The sequence below is a fragment of the Bidens hawaiensis genome, unplaced genomic scaffold, assembly GCF_021521415.1.
Source record: "Bidens hawaiensis isolate Kalapana, Puna unplaced genomic scaffold, B.hawaiensis_p1.1 tig00014913_1, whole genome shotgun sequence".
Lineage (NCBI taxonomy): Eukaryota > Viridiplantae > Streptophyta > Magnoliopsida > Asterales > Asteraceae > Bidens > Bidens hawaiensis.
This window is the reverse complement of record NW_027492324.1, coordinates 537668-549119: the sequence shown is the minus strand read 5'-3', so window position 1 is coordinate 549119 and position 11452 is coordinate 537668.

The window sequence follows — 11452 nt, the reverse complement described above, 5'->3', positions numbered from 1 at the left end:
ATGCTCAGAGACGTGACGTCCTTACGCGCAGTATGCAAGCTGTTCCCGCAGGAAATGCCTCCCAATGGTGAAGTACTCTGCCTGTTCCCGCAGCTGCGGATACAAGCCATCAGGGAAGGCCACCCGCGCAGCAAGGCTACACGCACAAGGCACTTAGCTCTCAATCATTCAGTGTCACCTGAAGGAATGAGCAAAGCCGGGAACAATCCCTCACAAAGGCGGGAGGGGGAATACTCCCGCCCAAAAGCCAGTCCGTACGATACGGGAAGATCTTTTGTACTGTACCTGACGAGGTATGGGCAAAAGATCTGACTAAAGATACGACAGCTTATTGACAACAGTATGGCGAGCAGCATGCTCTTGTACTGTATGTCACTATTAGCCGCTACCTACTCACCAATTCCTGTCATACCACGTGCAAAGCCGGCAGTTGGTGGAAAAGGAATAGTACACAGCAGGCCTGGTCACTGTCAGCCGCTGCCTACCCACCAACTACCAGCAGGGCACGTGCGTAGGCCACAGTTGGTAGAACAGGAATACTATTCAGCCGGCCACACCTCCTTGGAAACCTACCTTCGGCTATAAATACCCCAAATGGTATGATCATCTCATCTTACCACATTATCATCATATTATACCTGATATCTGCTCTAGCAATCTCTTAATATACATTTATATTTAAAGAGCAATCTAGTCTGATTCTCACGCTGGAGGGTGGTCACAAGGAGGAATCCCCCCCTTCTCAGTGACGAGCTCACGGTGTCTGTTTTGCAGGTTATCAGAAGAACCATCTTTGCCGGGTCTAACCCCTCGTGGGAAACATCTATCTAACCCCCAGGTTACCCGTAATCTGCCCGGGGTCCAGTTAGTGTTTCTTCATAAGGATATGATAGCATACACGTACTCATTAAACGTTACACTACATGAGGCATGTCTCGTTACTCGTATAGTTTTGATGTCCAAGAGTTCCAACGTGTCATGTTGTGTTGAACAACATCAATGATATTTATTGGAGGTTGTTGTGTCTCGGGACATTTTGTTGTCTGACGTCTCCTTTGTAACTATAAATAATGTTAGACTCCTTCATTTCTGCATTGATACGAGTGATCTTGGTCTAGATAACCTTGACATGAAACACCTTGATTTACAAGATACTGGACTCATAGAACCTGATTTAAATTACCTTTGTCCAAAATACTTTGATTCGTATAATTTGATTCGAAATGCCATGATTTGAAAACCTAGATACTTCTTCAAGATCTTTAGTTCTCGTCTTCTTAACGTAATCGAACATTGTTAATGAGACAACATGAACCAATAGATTGAGAGACGGCCGTTGTATTATGTTGTCTCAAAAAGTATATTTATTTATAATTATTAAATTACAAAACTTAATTAATAACATAATCAAATAACATAGCATATTTCATCACTTTCTTTTTCTTGTACTCTTTTATAAAATTTGTTTTTCTCCCACGCCTAGAATCGTACTTACTATTATTAAAATTGTGTTTAATTTTTTTAGAACAACAACAATTATATTAGAAAATAAAAAGATCTCCAGCAAGAAGCTGGAGAGAGCCCAATAAAACAAACAAGAATACAAGCAATAGTAGCTCAAACCATCAGTAACTCAAAACAATAGATGGAGGAGTCCTAATCCAATCTAAGTAAACTCCTTGAGTGAAGACTGATTCTTAATCCAACTAAAGAGATCAGACTTAATATTTTCAACTACTAAGTCTGTTGACAAGCATCCGTGTTTAAATCTACCCTCATTCCTTTGCTTCCATATGAACCAAATCGAAGCGAAAATGATAGCCTTCTAAAGCCTCCTTTCCGATCTTAACCTCGGTTGACTTTCCACAGCAACAAGCTGTTCAATCGAATCAAAGCCCGTGACGTCCCACCCGCACCTGAAATTCTATATATGTGTTTAATTAGCTCGTTTAATTATTATACATAGAATTTGGTCAATGTGTACGCTTTACCTTTCCCAAAAGTTGCCCAAATTATGCTCCAACATTAAATGAACACCAACCAAAATGGTATCTAGTCTTATGTTAGGTGTCTTCAAACTCCCCATAATATTCCTTATCCGTTTACAGAAATAAATTAAATTTTATGGAATCATATGTTTTCGTAAATCGTAAGTAATTTAGATTCTTTAACGGCGAATTTCTGACGAATTTCTTTTAAATTTTGTTATATGTAAATAATTTCAATGAAATTTCTGATTATATATATGAGTTTTTTGTCGTCATTATTAAGTTAAATGTAATATAAATATCTTCTTGTTATAAGAGTGTCGGTAAGACACTTGCAAGTGGTGGATGAAATTTTCAAACCAATTATAGATGTTTGTCTCCTACATAGTGTTTTTGAATAGTTATTTGGTATTATAAATACCATGTGTTAGTAAAGAAGATATGTATCCAGTAAAATTGCAATTCTCACATTTCATTTTACTTTATTGTTTCTTTGTTACTAAGTTCAATTATTACTTCAATAATCTTGTTATAATTAGAGCTAATATTATAACACGTTATCAGCACGAGCCGCTTATATCCTAACCAAGAAAGGTAATAGACACAAAGGTATCTACATAAGCATCATAAACACTTCTTTAATTATGTACATTAGATATATATCTATGCATATACATATACTAACTAATATACTAAGTAATAGCAATAATGTGTATAAACATTGTTATTAAAATTTGATAACTATTCTAACTTTTATTTATATATGCACACTAATATCTCATTTAGAAGTTAGATTTATATACACCAACAATTCTATTCTTATTATTGTGCATACTAATTATATATTTTATAAAATAAACTGTATTTAATATCTTATTTATTATCTTACTTTAAAATAATTAATATTATATATATACACACACACACACACATACAAACGGTAATGTTACCGTTATAAACGGTAATGTAACCGTTGTAAAAAGGTTATAAATTTTCACTATAAATAATCAATCATTAACCCCATTTCATTTACAACAAACATTCTTCTTATTAAATTTATCCAAGATAAAGTTCTCAAAATGATTCACCCGGTTTTGCTGTTGGTCACTATAATGCTTATACTACTTCTCATTCTAATTTTTAATCTCCCATCTGAAGATTTCGGCATTTTCTTTTTCTTTTATATGTTTATAGCTCTACCAATGTATTGTATCTTATTGTTGATTGATATATATGGATTCTAATATTTATCTTATTATTTGCTCTATTATTTTTAGCAACAAAATGTCAAATATAGCAAAACTCGAATTCCCTGCACTCAACATTTCTGGAGAAAATTATATGTCTTGGACAGCAAATGTCAAAAGACATTTAAAATCTATGGATGTGTTAGAAACAATCCAAGAATACAATGATTGCTCTGACCAGGATAAAGCAAGAGCTGATGTTTTCATCCATAAACATATTGATGAATTACTACAGTATGAGTATTTTAATTATGATAACCCATATATGATATGGGAAGATTTGAAAAGCAGATTCGGTCATCTAAGGGAAGTTTTACTTCCTACTTCTAGAGATGAATGGAACAGTCTTAGGTTCCAAGATTTTAAGAGGGTAAATGATTACACCTCTGCTTTATACCGAATTTGCTCAAAGCTAGAATTTTGTGGGTATCCCGTAACAGAGGAAGAAAAGTTAGAGAAAACTTTCTCCACGTTTCATGCATCAAACATAAACTTGCAAACACATTATCGTTTGCAGAATTTTAGGAGATACTCTGATCTAAATGCATTGCTCCTTGTAGCAGAGAAAAATAATGAATTATTGATGAAAAATCATCAATCTCGTCCCACGGGTTCATTAGCAATACCAGAAGCACATGTTGCTCACAAAAGTTCTCATAAAAATTCTGGTCATAAATGGGAACAAAGTCGAGGACGAGGCCGTGGACGTGGCCGTGGTCATTTTGACAAAAGACATTTTAATGATCGTAAGCTTTCATTCAAATGGAACAATAATTCTTACGGTCGTGGTCGTGGCCGTGGTCGTGGTCGTAACCAGAGAGCCAATAATTATCATGTCCCACACAATACCAATTCCAACCACCAAAATAAATGGAATGAAGCTGGTAGGTCCGAAAACAATTGCACTTCATGTTTTAGATGTGGAAGTACAAACCACTGGGCAAAGGCTTGTCGCACAGCTCCACATCTGTGTGAACTGTACCAAGCCTCTCTAAAAGGAAAAGAGAAAGAAGTGAACCATGTTGATAACTTTAATAATATAAATGCTGAGCTGAGCGTTGAAGACTTTGGGGTGGAACTTTGAAACAAAGTTGCTTGACTACTATAATTAGATGCAATTATTAAGTGTGTTATCATTATCTTTAATTATGTAGTTCCTCTTTCATGTACTACTTGTGTTTCAATTAAATAAAGTTCTTATTAAAATATCATATGTCTTCGTTATACACTTATTTTTTTTTCTTAATATTTTTCAAGATTTAAAATGAAAATCACCGGAGCACAAGATCAAACAAATGAAGAAGATATATGTATAGCGGATAGTGGAGCCACGCATACTATACTTAGATCTAAAAAATATTTTTATAAACTGAAACCAACAAAAGGGATCATCAATACAATATCAGGTCCTACAAACTTGATAGAAGGAGTGGGAAAAGCTAATTTAGCATTACCAAATGGTACAAAGCTCAAAATAGAAAATGCTTTATTTTCCCCAAAATCAACAAGAAATTTGTTGAGTTTCAGAAACATATATCATAATGGATATGATACTCAGTCAAGGACTATTAGTAATGAAAAATATTTGCATATCATAAGCAAAGATCAAATATTGGAAAAATTGCCAATGCTACATTCTGGTTTGCATTATACATATATAAATGTGCCTCAAGCACATATGGCAGTCAAAGAAAATTGTTGCGATTCTGGTATCATAAACTTATGGCATGACAGATTAGGCCATCCAGGATCCACAATGATGAAAAGGATCATTGAAAATACACATGGGCATCCACTGAAAGGTCAAAAGATCCACAAAATAGATAAAATGCCTCAATGTATATCTTGTTCTCTTGGAAAATTGATTACAAGGCCTTCGCCATTAAAAGTCGATAAAGAAACACCAATGTTTCTTGAAAGAATTCAAGGTGACATATGTGGACCAATTCATCCACCATGTGGACCATTTAGATACTTCATGGTCTTAATAGACGCATCCAGCAGATGGTCTAATATCTCTTTATTATCGACTCGTAATGTTGCTTTTGCAAAATTTCTTGCTCAATTTATCAAATTACGTGCACATTTTTCGGATTATACCATTAAAAGAGTAAGGCTTGATAATGCGGGAGAATTTACATCACATGATTTTGATGATTATTGCATGTCTGTGGGGATTGTTGTAGAACACCCTGTTGCTCATGTACACACACAAAATGGCTTAGCCGAGTCGTTGATCAAACGCCTACAGCTAATAGCTAGACCATTAATAATGAGGACAAAACTCCCTGTTTCTATTTGGGGTCATGCAATTATGCATGCTGGATCATTAATCCGCGTGAGACCAAGTGCAAATCATAAATACTCTCCCACACAACTTGTTTCTGGAAATGAGTCAAATATCTCTCATCTTAGAATTTTTGGTTGTGCTGTGTATGTTCCTATTGCACCACCACAACGCACAAAAATGGGCCCCTAAAGAAGGTTGGGAATATATGTTGGATATGAAACATCTTCCATCATAAGATACCTTGAACATTTAACAGGTGATGTATTTACAGCACGTTTTGCTGATTGTCATTTTAACGAGACAATGTTCCCGACATTAGGGGGAGAAATGAAAAAGCAAGAAATAGATATATCATGGTGTGTGCCATCATTGTTACACCTAGACCCAAGATCAAAACAAAGTGAGACAGAGGTTCAAAAAATAATACATCTACAAGAAATTGCAAATCAGTTACCTGATGCATTTACTGATATAAACAGGGTCACTAAATCTCATATACCAGCTGCTAATGCTCCAGCTCGAGTTGAGATTCCAAGCAAGCAAAACCATAATAATGCACCTCATGAATCTCAAAAACGTTTAAAACGTGGAAGGCCAATCGGTTCAAAGGATAAAAATCCTCGAAAAAGAAAGGGTTCTGAGAAGGATACTGACCCTAAGGAAGGAATGATTGACAAAACCTTCACTCAGGAAAGAATAAATGATATAACATTTCATCAGGAAGAAATAAATGATTCCAATAAAGAATTGTCAATAAACTATGGTAAATCACATATAATGTGGGATCGAGATGAAATGAAAAATATTGATGATATATTTTCTTATTCTGTGGCAAGCGATATCATGGAAGAAAATGATGACCCTGAACCAAAATCTGTAGATGATTGTAAAAATCGACAAGATTGGAACAAATAGAAAGATGCTATGCAAGCTGAATTAAACTCACTAAACAATCGAAAGGTTTTTGGACCTATTGTCATTACACCAAAGTCAATGAAACCTGTAGGATATAAATGGATTTTTGTGAGAAAACGAAATGAGAAAAATGAAGTTACAAGATATAAAGCAAGACTTGTAGCTCAAGGTTTTTCTCAGAGGCCAGGAATTGACTATGAAGAAACGTATTCTCCTGTTATGGATGCTATTACGTTTAGATATTTAATCAGCTTAGCAGTTTCTAAAAAATTAGAGATGCGTCTTATGGATGTTGTCACAGCTTACTTGTATGGATCACTAGATAGTGACATATATATGAAAATTCCCGAAGGATTTAAACTCCCCGATGCAATAAGCTCAAAGCCTAAGGAAATGTATTCCATCAAATTACAAAGATCCTTGTATGGACTGAAACAATCTGGAAGGATGTGGTACAATCGTTTGAGTGATTATTTGATAAGCAAAGGATACACAAATAATCTTATTTGTCCATGTGTCTTCATCAAGAAGACAACATCAGGATATGTGATCATAGCTGTGTATGTTGACGATCTAAATTTAATTGGGACACAAAAAGAAATTAATGAAGCAATTGCTCTTTTAAAGAAAGAATTCGAAATGAAAGATCTTGGAAAAACCAAATATTGTATTGGTTTACAAATTGAGCATATGCATAATGGGATACTTGTGCATCAGTCAACTTATACTGAGAAACTCTTAAAACGTTTCAATATGGACAAAGCAAATCCTTTAAGCACACCGATGGTTGTTAGATCACTCAATGTTGACAATGATCCATTTCGTCCTTGCGAAGATAATGAAGAGATTCTTGGTCCCGAAGTACCATACCTCAGTGCAATTGGAGCACTTATGTATCTTACTAACTGTACAAGACCTGACATTTCTTTTGCAGTTAATTTATTGGCAAGATTCAGTTCATCCCCTACTAAAAGACATTGGAATGGCATTAAACATATTTTTCGGTATTTAAAAGGAACTGTTGATTTAGGTTTATTTTATCCTAACGATTCAAAAGAAGGGTTAGTTGGTTATGCAGATGCAGGTTATTTATCTGATCCCCATAAAGCAAAATCTCAAACTGGATACGTATTTAAGAATGGAGGAACTGCGATTTCATGGCGTTCTCAGAAACAAACACTCATTGCAACATCTTCAAATCATGCTGAAGTCATTGCATTGCATGAAGCTTCAAGAGAATGTGTATGGTTAAGATCTATGTCACGACACATATTGATTTCTTGTGGTGTAGAGAAAGATCGAATCCCAACTCCTATCTATGAAGATAATGCAGCTTGTGTCTCGCAAATGAAGGAAGGGTATATCAAAAGTGACAGAACAAAGCATATACCACCAAGATACTTTGAGTATACTCGGGACCTTATTAAAGACAATCAGGTTGAGATGAGATATGTCCAATCCAACAACAACTCAGCTGATCTTTTCACAAAAGCACTTCCCACATCAACATTCAGAAAACATGTCCATGATATTGGCATGCGTTATGTACGAACGATGTAACGACCTGCAACTTGAGGGGGAGCTATATGCTGCACTCTTTTTCCCTTAGTTAAAGTTTTTTCCCATTGGGTTTTTCTTTAGCAAGGTTTTTAATGAGGCAGTACTTCAAGACCCTGAAGTTTGAAAATGTGTCATCCAAGGGGGAGTGTTATAAGAGTGTCGGTAAGACACTTGCAAGTGGTGGATGAAATTTTCAAACCAATTATAGATGTTTGTCCCCTACATAGTGTTTTTGAATAGTTATTTGGTATTATAAATACCATGTGTTAGTAAAGAAGATATGTATCCAGTAAAATTGCAATTCTCACATTTCATTTTACTTTATTGTTTCTTTGTTACTAAGTTCATTTATTACTTCAATAATCTTGTTATAATTAGAGCTAATATTATAACACTTCTGGAATTTTTGCTCAAAATGATTGTTTTCGCTTTCCCTTTTTATTTGCTTTATTTATTTATTTTTTATTTTGTTGGTTTATCATTGTTTTAATTGATTATCTACTTATTTTCAGCATTTCATTCACTTGTAAAGTTTCTCTAAAATTCACTATAAACTTTTTTAGAATCCCTTCTTTGGTTACTTCCACTGTTACAACTTCAATAATTCGAAATTAATTTATTAAGTTAATAATATGCTATTTTAATTTGACCCGTTGAATGCAAGACTAACTCTTCGATCGGCTGGCATTTTGGTCTTTGGATGGATGGGAATGGAACATGTGTGTGTGTGGATTTAATATGGGTTTTCCCTCTTGTGAGCTTGGGGAGTAGTGGTTTTATGGTCAACCATACTGCTTCAAAACCTTATGAGAAGACGTGTCTTGACAACGAGTATGCATTTATACCTTTTGCATTTGACATATTTGGTTTCTTGCATCTAAAGCTGTGTAGCTACTTAGATGAGTCAAATGGGTCATGCATAATAATGTCATGATTCCAAAATCTATCAATTTAGTTTTAAAATATTTGTTTTTACAATTCAAAAAACAATAATGACGCAACTTGTTATCCGTTTACCTTCTGTTTCGATGTAAACACAACTTTTTCCATCAATCAATTCATTCTTATTACATCTTTATATATCAAATAATAATATGCTATGCCCCATAGATATATCGTGTCTATATTATTTTCGAGACATCGGATTCATTTGGAAGTTCGATATATGGTCCCTCACTTTCTTTATTCTCCTTTTTATAGTTAACAAAAATTCTGCCACGTGCACAAAATTTTAGTATTATCATTTTCAGGAATTTGAATTTTAGAAACTATAGTTAAGGTTTGCATATTGAAGTCATTTTGTGCCTCACTTCCTTAATTAGGAACCTAACACGTTAAAACTTTCATTTTGAAATGGTGTCTATCCCAAGACTAGTCAAGATACTCATGAGAAATAAACTGGTAATAACAAAACAAATTAAAGGCGTGTGCATGGTTCGAGCATGCCAATATTAATCATATAAGATACTACTACTACAACTATAATTTCTAATGCTAATTAAACTTATTGTACGTGCGGTTATTAATTCTTGTAGCATAGAGATTTAAAATGTGTTAGAACAGGGCCGGCTCAAGTGAATAACAAACCAAAGCCCTAGCTTTATGCCCCCAAATATTTGAGGCCGTCTTTTAAAAAAATTATATATGTATAGCATATATATGTTTTACTTTGATTATTTAAACAAAATCTAACTCTAGTGAAGTGGTAATTTGCTCTCGCTTAGTGACCATTGTTCGATTCCCATTCTATTCAAAGTCTTAATTTGTTTTTGTTTTTGGATCTAACCTCAAGAAGGGGAACATCAAAATCCCAAAATTCCATAAAAAACCCTATAAATAGTATTTTAAGTACATTTTTTTATTTCTCAAATAATAAAAAGTGAATAACCTTTTTTTTGGCATTTTAAGTCCTATTCATTTTGATTAAATTAAAGATAAATTAAATTAAATTAACTGATAAATTTTAGTTCATTCTTCATGGATATTTTTAGAACGAAAAAGAAAAAAACATCAGTCAACTACACAAATGGTCTTTTGATTTGGCCCAAGTCACGCCATTATGACTAGTTGACTACCAAGTTCTAAAAGTTGCAATTTTAGATTTTGTAATAAGTTTGGAATTTAAATCTGCCTTTATTAACTTTTTTTTACTAAACTTGTATGAAACAACCAAAATTCCCATTTGAGTAGTAAGATATAATGTATTCAATCAGGGCCATCTTTGAGGCATGGTAGGGTAGTCGACGGCCACAGGCCCAACACCCCGCGAGACCCAATATTTTTTTTTTCAAAAAAAAGTTATATGTATTTTTATCAAAAACATGTGTATAATCAATGTTTCAACACAATTACATAACCACTAGCTTGGTCTAATGGTAAAAGGTATGACATCTAACCAAAATGTTGTGGTTCTAGTCTTATTTGAGACAATATTAAGCTTATTTTTATACAAAAGTTTTTACACAACTTAAATCATAATCAAATAAACCCAGTTATAATTAAACTGTTTAAACCCAATAAAATATTTCTTTTACTTAAGGCCCAAAAAAAATCGCCTTTGGCCTAACAATTTTTTCGTCTTTTCGAAGCCGGCCCTGTATTCAATAATAAAAGTTGATTATAAAGAAGAGGAAAAGCTATACGTTTGATTTTTAAAAGAGGTAAATGGTTTGTTGGAGAGAGATTTAATGATTTTGGTTTGTAGGTGATCCATCAATTAAACTCAGATCCTAAAAGTTGTATATGTGTTCTCAGCTCTTGTTAGATGACATGAAAGTTTTGTTGTCATTACATCATTTGAAATAATGAAACTAGTTTGAACATTTTGTCTATACGGTCCAAATTTCAAAATCTTGCAAGTAGAGGTGCACCAAAAACCCAAACCCGAAAAAAAACCCGAAACCGGGTTTTTTTATACCCATGTTTTTAATATCCGAACCCGTACCCGATCCTACCCATATGGTACAGATAGGGTATGCATTTCAGTACCAAAACCGTACCCGGAACCAGACTTGATTTATACCAAGTAATACCTGAAACCCAGAACCGGTTCCATACCCCAAACCAGGGTTTTCCCAATAACCGATCTATACCCGAAAAATACCTCTAAAACATGCTACCCCTTAAAAAAAATCCAATTTATACCAAAAATACCCGAAAAAACCCCCGAAAATTAGGTTTTTTCAATACTCAAAAATAGGGTATTAAAATATCTTGTTATATTCCCGACCCCGAACATGATTAGGGTATGGTTGTTAGAGACAATACCCTGACCCAAACCTGACTCGGGCATTGTCAATATCAGATTTTTCATTACCCGATAATACCGAACCCGGTTCTATATCCGAAACCGGGTACTTAAAAAACCTGATTTGTGCACATGTACCTGCAAGTTGCAAATGTAAGGCCTATTGGACCAGAAGAGCCCATGAATAATAATGACTTACGCTACA